Here is a 19,990-nt window from a genome sequence, read left to right on the forward strand (position 1 = left end):
TCACAATGCAGAGCATGCTACATGTATCAAGTGTCGATGGTATGTTTCCCTTTTGATTTTTGTTTGGTGTTTTTTATCGATTGATTGCTGTCGGATACGAATCCGTTTTTTTGGGGGGGGAGGGGGACAGGGACCCATTCCTCTATATGGAGCTACATGAATGGTGAAAGCATAAAATTTCTACATGTCACACAACATGGAAAGGACTATTTCAATGTTTTGTACTTAAATGTTTCATTTAAAACTAAATTTTCTCTTTTGGGACTTTATCTGTAATGTTCATACAATAATTTTAATTTAAATTGTATATTATTATGAACGAGCTTCTGGTTTTGAAAATATACACTCATGGCAAGTTATTATAGGTTCTTTCGGTCTCTTTAAAAATACACCACCACTGTATGTCTCTTACAGTTTTGTTTAAATGTTCTTCCCTGCACATAATTACTTATTTGTATGTTATATTCTTGTAGGATGTTGATTCAATGATAAAATCCTGTTTAATAAACCGTATTAGACTCTTGGAATTCTTCATTCTGTTGCTGAAATCTAAAAATAAAATTCAGGGTACAATTTTCTTAAATAATCATCAAATACTACGGTAACCTTACCAATCAGGGTTATTATTAAGGAATTTTAAGATGAGTCCATATATTTAGCATTTCTGACACGTGCAAGGGTGAGATTAAGGATTTTTTGTGATTTATAATTTATCATTGCAGTCTCCATGATAAACTAGAACAAGATAAACAAGAGTGCACACGCTGAAATATCTCGCCTTCTTTACTTATCATTGATATTATGTTGATAGTCCTAAGTATAAAGCTTTATTAAAGACTGTCACATAAACTTAACATTAACCAAGATAACTAAAAAAAGACCAATGAACCATGAAAATGAGGTCAAGGTCAGATGAACCATGCCAGGCAGACATGTACAGCTATGCTTCCATACAACAAATATAGTTGACCTATAACTTATAGTTTAAGAAAAACAGACCAAAACACAAAAACTTAACACTGAGCAATGAACCATGAAAATGAGTTCAAGGTCAAATTAAACCTGCACGACTGACATATAGATCATAAAATATGTCCATACACTAAATATAGTTGACCTATGGCATATAGTATTAGATAAAAAGGCCAAAACTCAAAAACTTAACTTTGACCACTGAACCATGAAAATGAGGTCATGGTCAGATGACATCTGCTCGCTAGACAGGTACACCTTACATTCATTCCATACAACAAATAAAGAAGATCTATTGCATAAATTATGAGAAAAACAGACCAAAACACAAAAATCTAACTATAACCACTGAACCATGAAAATGAGGTCAAGGTCAGATGACATCGGCCAGTTGGACATGTACACCTTACAGCCCTTCCATACACCGAATATACTAGCCCTATTGATTATAGTATCTGAGATATGGACTTGACCACCAAAACTTAACCTTGTTCACTGATCCATGAAATGAGGTCGAGGTCAGGTGAAAACTGTCTGACGGGCATGAAGAACTTGCAAGGTATGCACATACCAAATATAGTTATCCAATTAGTTATAATAAGAGAGAATTTAACATTACAAAAAATATTAACTTTTTTTTCAAGTGGTCACTGAACCATGAAAATGAGGTCAAGGACATTGGACATGGTACTGACCAAAAGTTCGTAGCATGAGGCATCTATATACAATTTGTGAAGCATCCAGGTCTTCTACCTTCTAAAATATAAAGCTTTTAAGAAGTTAGCTAACGCCGCCGCCGTAGCCGCCGCCGCCGGATCACTATCCCTATGTCGAGCTTTCTGCAACAAAAGTTGCAGGCTCGACAAAAATTTAATAATAACATTAACGGTACCAATTTTTCTGCACCAGATGCGCATTTCGACAACACTTGTCTCTTCAGTGATGCTCGTGGCCAAAATATTTAAAATCCAAAGCGTGTATAAAAGATGAAGAGCTATAATAAGTTAACCCTTAAAATTAGATTTATGAATATTTTTTAGTCATTGCTATAACATTGTTTTTATTATCCATAGTTCATGGATGGAGTATGATGCATGCACATATATATTTTTTTAAATTCTGTATTTTACTGATAAATATACTCACTTTTATAGTCAACATCACACTTTTACACTAACAGCAGCAACTGCAGGTGAGACACAGAGATCTGTGGATTCAAGTAGAAAATGTTCAATCTATGTATCCCTATGAAGATTTCTTGTTCCCTAGTTTGGTAAAATAATTAAGCTCATTAGTATGCAGAGGAAACCAGTTTTTACAATTCTAGATAAGTTAACGGACAATGATAACGGATAAAAATTTATGACTATAGCAAAGTGGGCTAAAACAAATATGAAATAATATAAAATAAAATTTTGAATTAAAACCAAAAAGTATACAGATCTTAAGATTAATGTTACAAAGAAGTATGTAAAGTTTAAGCAATAATCATAAATTGATTTTGAGATACGGCGTGACATGCATGTAAAAATACCCTCCCCCTTTTTTACAAAATACTAAATAACTGAAAAATGAAATTTTAAATCATCACCAAAAAGTATACAGATCTTGAGATCAATATAACAAAGAAGTGTGTAAAGTTTTAAGCAACAATCATAAATTGATTTTGAGATATGGCGTGACATGTAAAAATACCCTTCCCCTTTTTTATAAAATACTAAATAACTGAAAAACAATATTTTAAATCATCACCAAAAAGTGCCGTAACTCAAAAAGTTTTCATCTTATTTTGACCGAAAAGTATACAGATCATTTGACTATCATAAGAAACAACTACAATAAGTTTCGTGAAATTTGGATAAGTCGTTCTCAAGTTACGGCGCGACATGTTTACGCCGGACAGACACCGGACATTTGTATAACATAATACGTCCCGTCAAAATTTTGACGGGCGTATAAAAAAGTAATCAAAGCGCTGTAAGCACTGTAGGCAGTTAACCAAAAACCAAGGCAAACATAATTACGAAAACTGTGGCAATGTTGCTTCAACATTTTTTAAAGATTTAAAAGAACAAACATTAAACATTCATATATAATTGTACATTTATGTTCATTTAATGAATTAATTATTAAGGCAAATAATTCATATTTTATTAAGGTTTTCATTAGCAACGCACATGACCATTCGTGGTCATGAGTCTTTCATGAGTCAGCAGTGGTACAAATTTGCAATGATTGCAGTTCTTCTAGTTGATCGTAATTGTTCGTATTAGTTGACTGTTAGTAGTTCAAGATGACTTTAGTACGAGCTTGTAAAAGTATGAATGGACTTGCTTCCCTGGAAAGCAAACTGAGTTTGTGTTGTACAGTACAAAGGTTATGAGACACAAATCAGACAAATGTTTACTACTACAGGGATCAATGGTGAGGTCTGACTGACCTGTCCATAGTAAATGTAAACGACTCCCACCTTCACCCCAAATCAACGATGTCTAAGTTTGGAATAAAATGACAGGTGTTAGGGTCTAACAACGTGATATGCATATGTGTCACATATGAGATTGACCTTGTATGTCATTCAATCTTTTCTGAAATGACAAACAGGAATGAATATGGTTTAGGCGTTGGTATCTCAATCTTTTGCAAGTTTTAAAAACACACACAAGAGGGTGTGGGGTGACCCTAGGGACTACCCCTATTTTTCATTTGATTTTTTATATTGTCCCATATATGAATATAATTATATGGTTTATGGGTGGGGATCTCGGCCGTTATCAAGTTTTCCAACAGGAGGGGTGGGGGACCCCAGTGACTTCCCCTATATTTCATTCGATTTGTTAAATTGTCCAATATATGAATATATATGGTTGAGGGGTGGGGATAAAGGAAATAAAGATATGAATGAATGAATGTTTCTAAGTTATCAAACAGGAGTGGGTACCTTAAGGACCCTCCCTATATTTCATTTGATTAGTGCTCATACATGAATATATATGGTTTCATTTAAAGGTTGGGATCTCGACTCTTTCCAATTTCTCAATCAGGTGACTGCAGGGACTCCCCCTATATTTCATTTAATTTAGAGTTGGGGATCCCAACTGTTTCAAAGTTCTTCAACATGAGGGGTAGGGTGACAACAGGGACTTCCCCTATATTTCATTTGATTTGTTATATAGTCTTATACATGAGTATATATGGTAAAGGGGTGATGATCTCGAATGTTTCCAAGTTCTCAAACAGGAGGGGGTACAGTGACCATAGGGACCCCCTTATAATTCATTTGATTTGTAATATTGTCCCATACATAAATATATATATTGTTTAAGATTGTGGATCTCGACCATTATATATTCTCAAACAGAGTGGCCCCACGAACTCCACCTATATTTCATATGATTTGTTATATTGTCCCATACATGAATATATATATATGGTTTAGGGGTGGGATCTTGTCCTTTACCAAGTTTTGGTCATTTTTGTCTCTTGTGGATAGTTGTCTCATTGGCAATCATACCACATCTTTTTTTTATATCAGAAACTTCCAGCTATTTTAACTGACCTATCAAAATTGAGAAGGAAAAAATACCCCTTGAAATTGCAGTAATATGTTCAACTTGAAAAGCATTTAACATGCATTACCAACATTTATCACTGATGAAAAAATATTATACTGTTACCAGGAACATATATATTGTTAGATAAACTGTTCCCAGCTGTCACAATGTATTGGATTTTCACATTAAAATTGGTGTACAAAATATTTTCTGCTTTTTCTTTCTTTTTCATATAAGTCTTTTGGTTTTTAATTCTAGTGTTTATATTTATTAACATGCATAGATGCATAGATGTATTTTGTAACCTGTCTGGATTTTTTTAGTAGCCAAATCCGGGATTACCCTCATCCGCTTCCGGAATCGGATCCGATATTGTAATCTCGTGGCAGCCATTTTGGTTTCAATGTTGTTTTTGACAGATAGTGAGATACGATTTTACTCGGATTTACACATTATTTATCGGCGATTTTATGTATAAAGCTAGCGGTAGAACAAATTGAACATGGCTGTCATGAATAGTAATGATGAATATAAGTTTGAGATCGTTTATTAGGAAACTTTGGTAAAAATGTTTGCAAAGTTATTTTTTTATATTATTTCAAGGTCCGTCGGGCATGTCGTGCGTAGCTAGTAACAAAGTAGAAAGTCCGACTGCAAAAGTGGAAGGTCACAGACCTTGGACCACCGCTAATTTAAACCCCTGCGTCCAAATTGAAAAGATACGAAAATTTCGTCTTCTTTTAAATTCAATTTGCCGCCAACAGTTGAACTTGTATACGTAGTTGACTACGTATTGTCGACAAACAATATTCCTACGACTTTTGCAATTTGGGAAATCTTAACTACTTGTCTTTAGAGATTTTCGGCGATTAGATATTTCATACATTTGTTCTTTGACATCTTAGCCAAAAGCTCAGAGGATAATAAACTACATAAGGATTCCTAATGTGCTCTACTTCCTATGTGCAACTTCAAAACTTTTGGGAAAATCGACGATCATTTAAGGTTTTTCTGGTTATATTTTTTGTAATTCAGAATGAAAAGTATAAAAAAACTGTCCAATAAGTTACAAATAATATAGTAGCCAGCTAGATTATAACAATATGGCACGTATTTCAGCATTTATTGGGTAGCACACAAATCCAGAGTGCTCGCATAAGGCAACTTAACTGACTCAAAATGAAGCTTTGCTGTAGTAAAATATAAACTTGCGTAGCAACAGATCAAAATGATTAGATCTATTCGTCAACCCCCCCCCCCAAAAAAAAAAACCATCAAATTATTGTCCCCTTAAAACAAAACAACCATAACCATGGCAACCATAAAAGAACCATTGTAGTAAAGTTACAGATTGCATAACAATATACCCGGAGACAAATTATTTTAAGTGACACAGTTTTGATGGCAACATCCAGTGGCGGATTCAGTAATTTTCATGAGTGGGGCCCCGCTGACTGTCTAAGAGGGGCCTCGCTCCAGTCAAGCTTCGGTGATTCCCTTTATAAGCAAGCAGGATTTTTTTCCCAAAAAGGGAGGCTGGACCCTCACCCCGAGTTATAATAATAATATAATAAAACTCATTAGGATTAAACCAAATTTCAATAAGGCGCTCTACATAAAATATCAACTACATAAATGAATAATTTACTTATATACAAATGTAAACAATAGATCTAAATAAACAAACTATAATTACAACAACAACCAGGTGCTCCGCAGGGCACATCTGTATACGACCGCAGTGGTGCAACCCTGAACGGTTGGGGAAAATTTGGTCACAATATTGAAGCTTCATACTGTCTGAATTTGGATTGTGATCGAATTTTTGTCATAATTAAGGTTTTTGTCACAAAATAAATGTGGCCAGAGATCTAACAAATCTACTATACAATACTGTGCAATTGAAGGCTTCTTCTTGAAATTTTTCAAAATTCGAATTTCGAAAATATTTGAAAAAAAGGAATCCCTTAAAAAATTTAACCCCCCCTAAAAAAAACTTATTGAAACCCCCTTCAACTCAATCCCATCATTTCCCTTGTAGTATGGAACCTTGTATTACGATTTCAGAGAGATTCATTCACCTAAACAATTTTTGTTTGGAAACTAGAAACATGCTTCTTTTTTGCCCTTTTTTGGCCCCACTAATTCCTACATATTTTGGACAATTATTCCAAAACTTAATCCTAGCCTCCCCTTTGTTATGTGGAACATTGTGGTACAATTTTAGAGAAGTCAATACAATTACACACAATTTATTGTCTTGGAACTAGAAAAATGCTGGCTTTTGGTCCCTTTTTGGCCCTTTATTCCTAAACTTTTGACCCATAACCCCGTAAACGAATCCAAACCTTCTACTTGTGGGTTTAAACATTGTGGTACAATTTCAGAGCAAATGAAATACTTATACACAAGTTATTATCCTTACTAGAAAAATCCTTGTTTTGGGCTTCTTATTCCAAAACGGTTGGACAACCATCCCCAAAATCGATCCCAACCTTCCTTTTGTGGTATTGACCCTTTAGAAAAAAATCATTAAGATCTATTTTGTTAAACTAAAGAAACTGTCCGGAAACCAATTGGGCTTCGGACGACGCAGACGACAACGACATCATACCATTATACAATCCAAAAAAATGTTTGAGGTCGTATAAAAAACACCTATAGTATATTTTTTTTATTTCACTGGATAATGAATTCCACGCTTTTGTGCCACTAAAAGAACCAGATGCTCCGCAGGGCGCAGCTTTATACGAAAACAAAAACTCCCAAAATCAATCCCAACCTTCCTTTTGTCGTCATAAACCTCGTGTGAAAATTTCATAGATTTCTATTTTCTTATACTAAAGATATTGTGCAAAAACTAAGAAAAATGTTTGTTTTGGACCGTTTTTGGCCCCTAATTCCTAAACCGTTGGGACCAAAACTCTCAAAATCAATCCCAACCTTCTTTTTGTGGTCATAAACCTTATGTTAAAAGACGTAGGTCCGGTAAGGGCCGATTTTGGCCTCAATTTTCAAGTTCATCTGACGAAATATTTAAGACACTTTTTAAACACTTAAGTGTCTATTTCAATTGATTCAATTAGTTTTTGTGAAAGATTTCAACTGATTAAGTCATTAAAAACGCTCTGATTCAAGCTTAAACATGAAAAATCTATCAAATTCGCCAAAAATCGTCACTTTTCAGATGGTTTTGGTCAAAAATGAAAGTGGCCGCATCCGTGTTCATCCTCAACCTTTATATATAGTACAAGTACCAACCTTTCCCAGACAAAGGGTAGACAGTGGCGTCCTCCCCGATGGACTGTGTTATCCATAGCCCCGAAGGTGTAGAACTCCTGTACACCAGTTTGAAACTTTGTTATAGTAATATATATATATATCACTAGAACACACCCGTGATATCGCGGGTCCGTGACTGAATCAAAGTATATAACTATGCGTAAGCCTTATTTTAGTATTGGTATTGTCATCTGATAAAGTCGTGCCGATTATAAGATACACAGTCTTCTCTGCTTTCAAATCTTTCTGTTTTAACCCGTCGACCTGGAACTTTTCAATAATTGGTAATATTCAGGTCCTGGAATTGAGTATTTTTTAATCAACAGCATTGTCCAATAAAGTTCAAATCTTTGATTCGCTGTTTTGCTTCATGCCCGCTAACAAATTGAAAACTGTACCTATACGCCTTAGTCCAAATTTTTAGTATTCGTATTGTTATCTTAGAAACTTTACTAATTAAAAAACTACAATAGGGAACAATTTGACAATGATTGAATTTAGTTGTGTCGACTTTGTGATTATGACCCGTGTATATAGTAAAATCAAATACACCATTTGGTGGTGCGCCTGTTAGATGCAGAACGTACAGATAAGGTAATGGGTAACAGGTGAATATACTTTTGGTGTCGGTACCGGATTCGACCAGGAACTTGTTAATTATTGGCAATATTAATTATGTGGAAAACAAAAGGGTCTGAAGTGGTGTAATTTTTAATTTACACAATTGTCCTATATTAGCTATATATAAAGTTGAATTCTTTGATATGCCGTTTTTACCTGATGCTGGCTGATAAATTGGACCTCGTAATTTTAGTATTATAGTATTATCATCAAATACAACTTACATTTCAATATTATGGATGAACACGAATGCGACCACTTTCATTTTAGGCATCTTCGCTAGCCAAGGGTTACGAACCACTCCCGCTCTTTCGTAACCCTTGGCTAGCGAAGATGATTTTAGACAGAAACCGTCTAAAATTTGTCTAAAATGCTGAAATTGTGAAGATTTCAGTAATTTAGCGTGACTTTATGATGCTAGTACCCGATATATGTGCATTGTATTGTCAAACACAGCCCATATTTATGTACCAGAATCATTCTACTTTCCAAAAAATGGCTTAACGATTACATTATCACAATTTTGTAAAACTGCTATATTTTGGGGCCAAAAAGGAGTCTTACCGGTACCTACTCCTTTAATAGAATTCTGTTTACTGAAAGTTCTTGTGCGAAAACCAAGTAAAATGGTATTTTGGGCCCTTTTTGTCCCTAATTCCTAAACTGATGAACTCCCAAAATCAATCCCAACCTTGCTTTTATGGTCATAAACCTTTTGTTTAAATTTCACATGTTTCTATTTACTTATACTTAATGTTTTCGGACGACGACGACGACGACGGCAACGTCATACCAATATACGACCGAGACCACAATTGTCTGTTCTTCTTCGCTTCGTTGTTCACGAATATAGTCCCTAGTGTTTACTCGTTTAAACTAATATCAATTTGACATGTTACTTGTAACTTTTCTTTTCATTTAAAGTACCTAATACAATACCAAAGAGCTTCCAAAACTTAAAATTACTGGAATTTATTACAGCTTTGTGTTTATTAACTTAATTCTCTGGTTGATGAGCTCTTTTGTGGCCGGTAACAGAGTAGAGAGTAAAATCACAAAAATACTGAACTTAAGGTCGTGATAACGTCGCTGTGAGATCGTAGCGCAATCTCTCCGAATAGAAACACGCTTTCGCTACGCTCTCGCAACGATTGTACAGCGACCTTTGCGATCTTATACGATCTTAATGCGCTTCCACTACGCTTCTACCATGACCTAATTTCGCCACGACCGCACCAAGATTGTTTTGAACATGTTTAAAGATGGCCACGCTCTTCACGATCTTGAAGATCTCACCACAACCGTGGTACGACCTTACTGCGACCTACACGATCATCAAAATTTGCATTTTTTCCACAGATCGTAGTGCGATCGTGGCTTAGTGGGACTGGGGTATAAGAGAAAACTCAATTCGGAACATCCATAATCACGTGGCTAAATCAAATAACAAAACGCATCAATAAAAGGATAGACAAGAATTATCAATTTCCTATTTTGGTGTCTGTATGATCTATAAAATATATAAGTTTCTCACTGAATGTATAAAATTAAAAAATTGTCATGTTTTAAACCATCACTGTTTTTTTTAGATAAAGTTCTTGTATTATTGAAACGTTTATAATGTAATTTGGAAAAATAAATATACCTATATGGTCCAAATACTCATATGGTCCGGCCCGTTAATAACCAAACGAGTATTATACACATATGGTCCGACCATACGCGTACGGTCGGACCATACGCGTATGGTCGGACCATATGAGTATACGCATATGGTCCAAATACTCATATGGTCCGGAACATATACAAAGAGGGTAACCAAAGATTTTGCGACGATGCAAATATTAAACTTTACAATATAAATAAATATCTTTAACCAACGAATTCAAATAGCAAAAGCTATGCAATTAACAAATATATACTTATATGCTTCATGTAAATTATTTAACAATGAAATACATTAATTATGAAATTTGAAGTTTTACCAAGGGCTCTAATAATTAATTAATAACACTGTCTACCACACAGCATTTCGGGGACACTCCCTCTGGTATCATTCCCCCTCTTTTATAGCTGACTATGCGGGGGCTTTTTCTAATTATTGGGGCCATTATGATGACCTATAGTTGCTAATGTTTGTGTCATAGTCACAGTCATCCTCATTGCTTCCCTCAATCTTTATTCTATCACCAATAGTTTCAACACCTAATCTGATCAAGTCTTGATCAGTAAGGTGCTGAAAAGAGTCATCTTCTATCCTATCATCTTTAAAAATTTTAATTTGAAAGATTTGCAGATTAAGTTCTACAAGAGCACGTTGTATAGCAGACGACATGTTGCCAGTATGAAAATAAACCCGAAAAAAATATACATGTTTTCGGTTATTTTCGGAAGTCTACCACCACCACATAATGAAAAAAAGCACTGAAAGTAATTGATTAACCACCTAGTATAATATTTTTTGAACCAAACATAAAACATTTTGACCACTGATCATAAAGTTGTTTGAACTGAACATAATATTTATTTTACTGAACATAATGATCAGTCTACAGAACAAAATATTTATTTCACTCAACATAATGATAACAGTACTGATAATAAAGTGCTGCGCTTTAGCGCATGATACGCCCGTTGCTCTTTTAACTTGTTTTTAAAAGTGTTAGTTATTGTCCAAAAATTGGAAAATCCCCCCTTTTTTAAGAATAAAAATTCGTAACACGGAAATGTAAAATCTTAAATTTATAAAAATTGAAAGGGAGCTTACATCAATATATATAAACAATTCACCAAAGTCTCATGGACATTGGTGAAAGCCTTTTTGAGTTATTGTCCGAAGTGTTAAAAATCCCCCTTTTTTATGAATAAAGCCCCATAAATCCAAAACTTAAAATCTGAAATTTATAAAAATTGAAAGGGAGCTTGCTTACATCAATAGATATAAACAATTCACCAAAGTTTCATGGACATTGGTGAAAGCGTTTTTGAGTTATTGTCCGAAGTGTGGACAACGGATCCCCTTTTTTTATAAATAAAGCCCCATAAATCCAAAACTTAAAATTTGAAATTAAAAAAAACGAAAGGGAGCTTACGTCAATAGATATAAACAATTCACTTAAGTTTCATGGAAATTGGTGAAAGCGTTTTTGAGTTATTGTCCGAAGTGTGGACGACGGACAGACGGACGGACAACGGTATACCATAATACGTCCCGTCTAAAGACGGCGGGCGTATAAAAAGTGTGTTTGACCACTGAATATTTCGGTTTCTGTAATCAACATAATGAGAAATCTACATAATATAATAATATGTTGACAGAAGATATTTTCAAAAGTACTGAATATAAAGACAAAAGTATATTGATTAAAGAGCTGAATATAATACCAGATCTGCACAATATAATGATTATTCTACTGATCATTATGATGTTATTGCTCAACATAATTGTTATACTACTGAACCATGTGAACATAATAAAAAGGGCACTCATAATCGAGAAAAAACGCTGAAAATAATTAAACTTTCACAGCATATACTAAATATGAACAACGAAAGACAGCTATCACAAATAGATTCTGGGTGTATCTGTGACTGGGAAATGTGTTGGTCTGGAACCACACACACACAATAAACAGTACGGACTCTGACTCTGGGACTAGCTCTTGTAACAAAAGACGACTCTGGTTAGCGCGATGTATAATAAGCATGGAAGTAGAGTTGGGACTGCTCAGTGTAATACTAAATCCATTTTGCCACATCAAAATAACAACATAGTTTATATAACAAACCAAAACTACTTGTACTTGACAAATATTTCTCTAAATGAGTGAGAAAATTCAAATAAGGGATAACAGAAAAATTAACACATACATGCAGATAATAATTAACGATTATAGAACATACAGACTTATTTATGGGATTAAAGCCTTGGCTTGTCAAATACGAATAATCTGAGACTACTATAACACTGTTATAGTAGTCTCAGGAATAATAGATCATTTTGAAGTAAAATGTCGCCATTTGAAAAAAAAACAAATTAAAACATGAAATTATATTAGCTTAATCTTCTAAACTTGACCTAAATCTTGCACAATAAAAATATCAAAATCCCTAGTGAAATATTGCAAATATAACAAAATCACTGGTTTTACAAAATCTTTAACAAAATGTCCAAAAAGTATCAAAATAAATTTTTGTCCATTTTTCCACTGTGACACAGCTATGGCGTTCCATATTCCTTGTCTGTCCTATTATATTCATATATGGTATTTGAAATGAAAATAAGCACAAAACCAGTCATTTTAACAATTAAGATCCTATCAAGGAACCCTTTTAATGTGACTATATCAGAGACAAAAACAAAATGTATACAATAGATATAAAAAAAGAAGATGTGGTATGATTGCCAAATAGACAACTCTCCACAAGAGACCAAAATGACAGAAATTACCAACAATAGGTCATCGCACGGCCGTCAACTATGAGCAAAGTCCATACCGCATAGTCAGCTATAAAACTTTAAAGGCCCCGAAATAACAATGTAAAACGAGAAACCTAACGGCTAACTCATGTACAAAAAATGAACGAAAAACAAATTGAACACATAAACAAACAACCACTGAATAAGTATACAAGACGAAAAGAAAAGGACAGTACAAAATATGTTAAGAATCTAATCTAAAATAAAAATGAAATTATCCTCGTACAAAATAAATATTTATATATAAAAAAGGTAACTAGATGCTCTGCAAGGGTAATTAGCATATTTCGAATTTTACTTAATATGTTTTTGACCAGCAATTTAAAAATAAAAAAATACATATTTGAACAATAAAAAAAAGAATTTTTCATCATAGGATCGGGATATTGTAACTTGATAAAGGAATTCGAATGTGAAATGATGGTAGCTAACCACGGATCCAAGAAAAGACACGTATTATATGTCAATAAACACGATATTAAAATAAGAAGATGTGGTATAATTTCCAATGAGATTTCTGTTTACTACAAGCTATAACTACTGGAAGAAAAAGCTCAAGTAAAATTAAATGTTATCAAGGATTGGAGAGGCCTTGTTATCTGAAAGACAGAGAAAACAACATGATTTTTTTTATATCGGGAACTTTTCAATATTCCCAACTATAGAATCCGACAAATTAACGGAAATAGAATCCGACAAATTAACGGAAAAGTTTTTTTTTAGTGAGAACAACATTTTATCAAACCATAATTATTTATTTCTTCAATATAAAAAGAAGGAGATGTGATAGGATTTTCAAAGTTAAAAAAATAAATGGATTTAAGCAATTATAGTCGGCAATAACAGGTTCCGGCATGAAAAATAAGAATTAATACACAAACTGACGGCCTAATTCATAATAAAACAATTTACGAAAAACATATATGACATACACGAAAAAACGACAAACACTGAACTACGGGCTTTTGACTTAAAACAGGTACATACAGAATTTGGCGGGGTTAAAAATGTCTGTTTGCGCTCAATTTCTAAAAAAAAAACCCTATCACAACACAAGACCAAACTATAAAAAAAATCAGTTGAATGATCGGATCATCATTCAATACTATCAATGACGATATCAGATCAGGTGCCGGATCGAAACCACGGAACACCCTGAAATTCCACAAAATAAAAATAAAATCGAAAAATTTGAATGGGGTTTCAATCACCAACACTCCCTCTCCCCTCATGCCGGATCCGCTCAGTCAGACTCAACTTTTGAGTGTGTAATTTAGGTATAAAAAATTGATTACAATACAAAATAAATGACTGATATTAAATTGTAACACAAAAAGGAGAGAAAATCATTCCAGACATGTGTTGCAGCATTGGATTACAGTAGTTTTAATAAATATTTATATGACAGAAGTATCATGGAAAACATAAACTAATCATGAATGTGGCAGAAGAGATAGTACACGGTTTATGTTCTTCTCATTGATATTGTCCAGGAAGGCTCAGAGTGATTGTACAGTAAACTTGCAAGCGATTGTACAGTCAATAAAAATATCCGACATGGAGAAAATGAATATATTTGGATTTCTACTGGAACAATGACTTCAAAACTTTCAGACAGGTACGACTATATATCAGAAAAGGTACATGTGGAAATTCAGGTAGCAAACATTGATTTTTCGATGTTTTTTTAGACATTTTTCGTCGGTTTTTTTATACATTTTTGATCCCTGTTGTGTGGCAAATTTGATCGTTTCACACATCATGGAACTCCATCATTCTAAGGAAAACGTTTGGATGCACATAGCTTTCTTATTATTTTATTGGTTCTTTATGAGAATATTTAAGCTACCAAAACCTGAAGCAGAAACGTTACATAGCTATATATAGTAACATAAGAGTTCATCCAATTTTCTTCAAGCAACTTGTTATTTTGCAAATGTCGGGGCCCCTTTTGACAGTCTCCCGAATGACCAAATTATAAGAAAACCGTACAGTTCCGTTTCCACACTATGGTACTGGTCATTTCGAATAGAATCACGCTTTCACTACGATCTCGCTATAATGATACAGCGACCTTTGCGATCTTACAACGACCTTAGTGCGAACTCACTAATACCTGATTCCACCACGATTGCTTTGAACATGTTCAAAGTTGTATACGCTCATTACGAACTTGAAGACCTCGCCACGACCGTGATACGACCTCACTGTGACCTTCAAGATCGCGCTAAGATCGTCAATATTTGCATTTTTTCACAGATCGTAGTGCGATCGTTGCCTAGTGTGATCGCAGAATTAAACTTTATTAGTTGAATAGAGCTAAAGAGCTTAACAAAAAAATATTACTTCCCTTAGCCCCATATGTTTACCATTTCCTGGTAACAGGACTCAATTTGGCAAAAAAGAGGGAAAGTGCAGAGTTTATAAATTAGCCAAATTATGTTTAATAAAAAGAAATAATATAGATATTCAGACATTTAAAACTTTTTTCAGTTTAAAAAAACAAATAAAAATAGTGTTCAAAAGTAAACTTTCGTTAAAAAAATATGGATTATTTGAAAAGAAAAAAAAACAACAAATTGCACACATTTAAAGAACATTTTATGACATATATTGTCGAAATGCGCATCTGGTGCAACAAAATTGGTACCGTTGATTTTATTACTACCACTGGGTCGATGCCTCTGCTGGTGGACTATTAGTCCCCGAGGGTATCACCAGCCCAGTAGCCAGTACTTCGGTACTGGCATGAAAATACGGATTTTTTGTGTTATTAAAATTTGCTGTTACAAAATATTAGAAATTATTATAAATTAAGGAATGTATCTCCCTCATGCAAAGCTCTGATTCCTTTCACGAATTTGGCTATACTTTTTTGACCTTTTGGATTATAGCTCTTCATCTTTTATATAAGCTTTGGATTTCAAATATTTTGGCCACGAGCATCACTGAAGAGACATATATTGTCGAAATGCGCATCTGGTGCAACAAAATTGGTACCGTTGATTTTATTATATATAAAACAGAATTTACAAATAATTTAACATAAAACAGATAATGTTTATCTGTTTATCTTTTAATACAAAAAAGTTATGTATTCCTGTCGACAGGAAAAATATGTCCACAAATCCGAATTTTGAGCGTCCGTCGTCGTTAACTTATAAACAATTTTTCTCCTCTGAAACTACTGGGCCAAATTTTACCAAACTTAGCCACAACCATCATTGGGGTATCTAGTTTAAAAATTGTGTCCGGTGACCCGCCAAACTAACCAAACTAACCAAGATGGCCTCCATGGCTAAAAATAGAATATAGGGGTTAAATGTATATTTTTGCTTATCACTCTGAAACCAAAGCATTGAACAAATCTGACAAGGGGTAAAATTGTTAACTAGGTCAAGATCTATCTGCCCTGAAATTTTCAGATGAATCGGACAATGGGTTGTTGGGTTACTGTCCCTGAATTGGTAATTTTAAGGAAATTTTGTCCGTTTTCTGTTATTATCTTGAAAATTATTATAGATAGAGATCAACTGTAAACAGCCATTATGTTCACCAAAGTAAGATCTACAAAAAAATCAACATGATTGAAATGGTAAGTTGATCCCTTAAGGAGTTATTGCACTTAATAGTCATTTTTTTACCAATTTTTCGTAAATTTTTTACAAAATCTTCTCCTCTGAAACTACTGGACCAAATTCAACCAAACTGAGCCAAACTCATTATTAAAGTATATTTTTATATATCTGCTCTAAAAAATTTCATATGAATTGTACAACTGGTTGGTTGGTTGCTGTCCCCCAATTGGTAATTTTTAAAGAAATTTAGCCGTTTTTGGTTATTTCCTTGAATGCTATTATATATAGAGATAAACTGCAAATAGCATTAATGTTCAGCAAATTAAGATCTACATATAATTCAACATGACCGAAATGGTCAATTGACCCCTTTAGGAGTTATTGCCCTTTATAGTCAATTTTTAACAATTTTCATTAATTTTGTAAATTTGGGTAAGTTTTTACAAAATGTGTTACTCTGTAACTAAAGGGCCAAGTTCCTTACAGATAGAGAAAATTGTAAGTAGCAAGAATGATGAGTAAAGTATGATCTACGAACAGATCACAATCACCAAAAAACAATTTTGTCATGAATCCATCGTTTTCCTTTGTTTAATACACTCATAAACCAAGGTGCGCAACACAGGCTCTTAAGAGCCTCTAGTTATACTTCATTGAACTTTTGATGTCGTCCCTTAGGCCGTTAGTTTATTTCGTCTTAATTGTTTCACATTTTTTTGTCGTGGCTTTTTATAACTGATATACAGTATGGGTTTTTGTCATTTTTTGTCAAAGGCCGCACGGTTGGTTATAATTGATAATACTACTTCATTGATCTCCAGTTGATAGTTGCCAAATTGGCAGTCATACCACATCTCCTTACTTGTTATGATATTGTATACATTTTTCGTAAATGACTTTAAATTTCGCGTCCTGTCTTAACTATATATGAAATATTAGTCGCTTGACATTAAAAGCAAACAACTAACAATCAATCAATTTAAACTCGTGTTTAATAAGTAGAAAATCAATTATTTTTTGGAGTTAAAAGGGGGAGGTGCCAGGAGGTCTTTGAATGTAAATATGGTGGCCTGGTAAGAGCTGGAATCAATAGGCATGCTTAGCGACAAGTTAAGACTTTAAAAATAATTAAAAAAATCCGCAAAAAATCGTGCTGCCCCATTCCCATCCTTAGAATAACAAAAGTTCGTACCCTTACTGTTATTGTCCGTGTGTTTTATTATTTATCCAGCTAGTTGTCCATATAGTGTCCTTCTAAGGAGGCAACTGTTTAATATTCGGGGGGGGGGGGGGGGGGGCTTGATAATCACAAAAATAAATGGTTTGTTCTGTGGTAGTTTCAAAATACATAACCTGACTTACAATGCATTGAAAATAAACTCTGTAGGTCTATTCGAAAGTATTAGATGGCAACAGATACTTCATAAAATTCATTTTTTCCCTAAAAAAAGTCGTGAAACACTTCCGAAAAGTTCATATAATAAAATTATTAATATTATTTAAAATATACTTGAAATGTCTGAAAAAAGGTTTCATTTAACTTGAGCTATATTGTGTCAGATACACATACCTCACTTTTATTACAGGGCACTAACTACATTGAGGCAAATTTTATGCTTACGTTATAATTTTATATATACTCAAAATTGGAATAAAAAAGAAGTATCAATTTAGATATTTCTCATCAGACTCGTTATTTTTCCTTAAATCTTTTATTTATTTATTTATTTATTTCAAAGTCTAATTTTCTGTCAACCAGTGTATTCGCTGATACTGTTTTTCTCTTTAGCCCTTTCTAGCCTATTTTGCTGCAATATACTTGATACATAATTTTCTAAAGTTGTTACTTTACAATTTTTTATGCCTCAATTATGGGCATTATGTTTTCTGGTCTGTGCGTGCACTCCTCCATCTGTCTGTCCCACTTCAGGTAAATGTTTGTGGTCGAGGTAGTTTTTAATGAAGTTGAAGTCCAATCAACTTGAAACTAAGTAAACATGTTCCTTTTGTCTTTGTCTGAGTTGTCATTATAGATGGTCCTAGCTGTCTTTTTTAGACGGTCCGAGTTGTCCCAGGACGGACATGTTCTGCAACTAACTAAAATGCCCCAAGTTTGAACACGTTATTTGATTTCGTGATCACCAAACTAACCAAATGAAATGAGAACTACATTGATATATTTCGTAACTTTTTACCTTAAAAAATCCTGGTCCTATGTAGATTTGGAAGTTGTCGTCAGCAAAAGATTAAAACACCGTTCATTGTGGGCTTCCGTTGTCGTTGATTTCTATATTTTATGCAATGTCAATTTCATCATGCAATACTTTCTCCGCAATCAGGGGTTCATTAAGGGATACAAACAGTTTGATATTCATGCTAATAATATATAACAGTTACGATTTAAAAATCAATTTGAATTTAGGTTGCAGTAAGAAAAAAACAATATTAGGTCAATGTCATAAAGATATAAAATTTTTAGTATTCTGAATAAAACTGGGGAAAGGAAGGGCGCATTTAAATCTTGCCCTATCCCAGTTTCGCAGTCTCATACATATTTTTTGTATGAGGCTAAGAAACTGGGGAAGGACGAGGTTCTGCCGAGCCCTTCCCCAGTTTTGCGCCAAGCACAAAAAAAGTTTATATTTTTCTGTCATGGACCTAATATTGCTTTTATACTGCAACATAAATTAATAAATTGATAGCTATTCAAATCGTAACACAAACGAAAGACTTATTTTCATCCCTTCATGGACCCCTGATTGTGGAGAAAGTGTGCCATGATGAAATTGACATCGTACACAATAGAGCTTTGTTACAATATTTTATATAAAATAAACACAACTAGTTGCAGTATAAAAACATTTTATATTTTTCTGACATTGACCTTATATTGTATGTGTAGAAGTACTTAAAGATGACAAAAAATTTTAGTACTGAAAAATGACTGAAATTTTCAGTACTGAAAAATGACTGAAATTTTCAGTACTGAAAAATGGCTGAAATTTTCAGTACTGAAAAATGGCTGAAATTTTCAGTACTGAAAAATGGCTGAAATTTTCAGTACTGATAAATGACTGAAATTTTCAGTACTGTAAACAACTTTTTCTCAACATTACTGAAAATGATATACAAATTTATGTACTGAATAGTAATGTTTCCTTAAAGTACTGTTTATATAGCGGCATTTGATGTACTGTTTAGTAATGTTTCCTAAAAGTACTGTTTATATAGCGGCATTTAGTGTACTGTTTAGTGATGTTTCCTAATAGTACTGTTTATATAGCGGCATTTAATGTACTGTTTAGTAATGTTTCCTAAAAGTACTGTTTATATAGCGGCATTTAATGTACTGATTAGTAATGTTTCCTAAAAGTACTGTTTTTATAGCGGCATTTAATGTACATGTAAACGCTAGTCAAATTGTTGGTAGTGTATTCTGTACATATTTTCTTATTCCAAGTAAAGTTTAAGAATTAATCATAAAAAAAAAATATTGCTCTTTC

General features: G+C 33.6%; 1 long non-coding RNA gene across 1 annotated transcript; it reads right to left on the reverse strand.

Annotated features, from left to right (window-relative positions):
• Positions 1–249: 249 nt before the first annotated feature.
• Positions 250–18,838, reverse strand: LOC139500880 (uncharacterized). The gene is made up of 3 exons (XR_011658390.1): positions 18,683–18,838; positions 2,119–2,237; positions 250–549 (listed from the first exon to the last, which is right to left on the reverse strand). It is a non-coding gene; the product is annotated as an uncharacterized lncRNA (long non-coding RNA).
• Between the last annotated feature and the right edge of the window lie 1,152 nt (positions 18,839–19,990).

Source organism: Mytilus edulis, chromosome 13 (genome assembly GCF_963676685.1).
Source record: "Mytilus edulis chromosome 13, xbMytEdul2.2, whole genome shotgun sequence".
Taxonomy (NCBI): domain Eukaryota; kingdom Metazoa; phylum Mollusca; class Bivalvia; order Mytilida; family Mytilidae; genus Mytilus; species Mytilus edulis.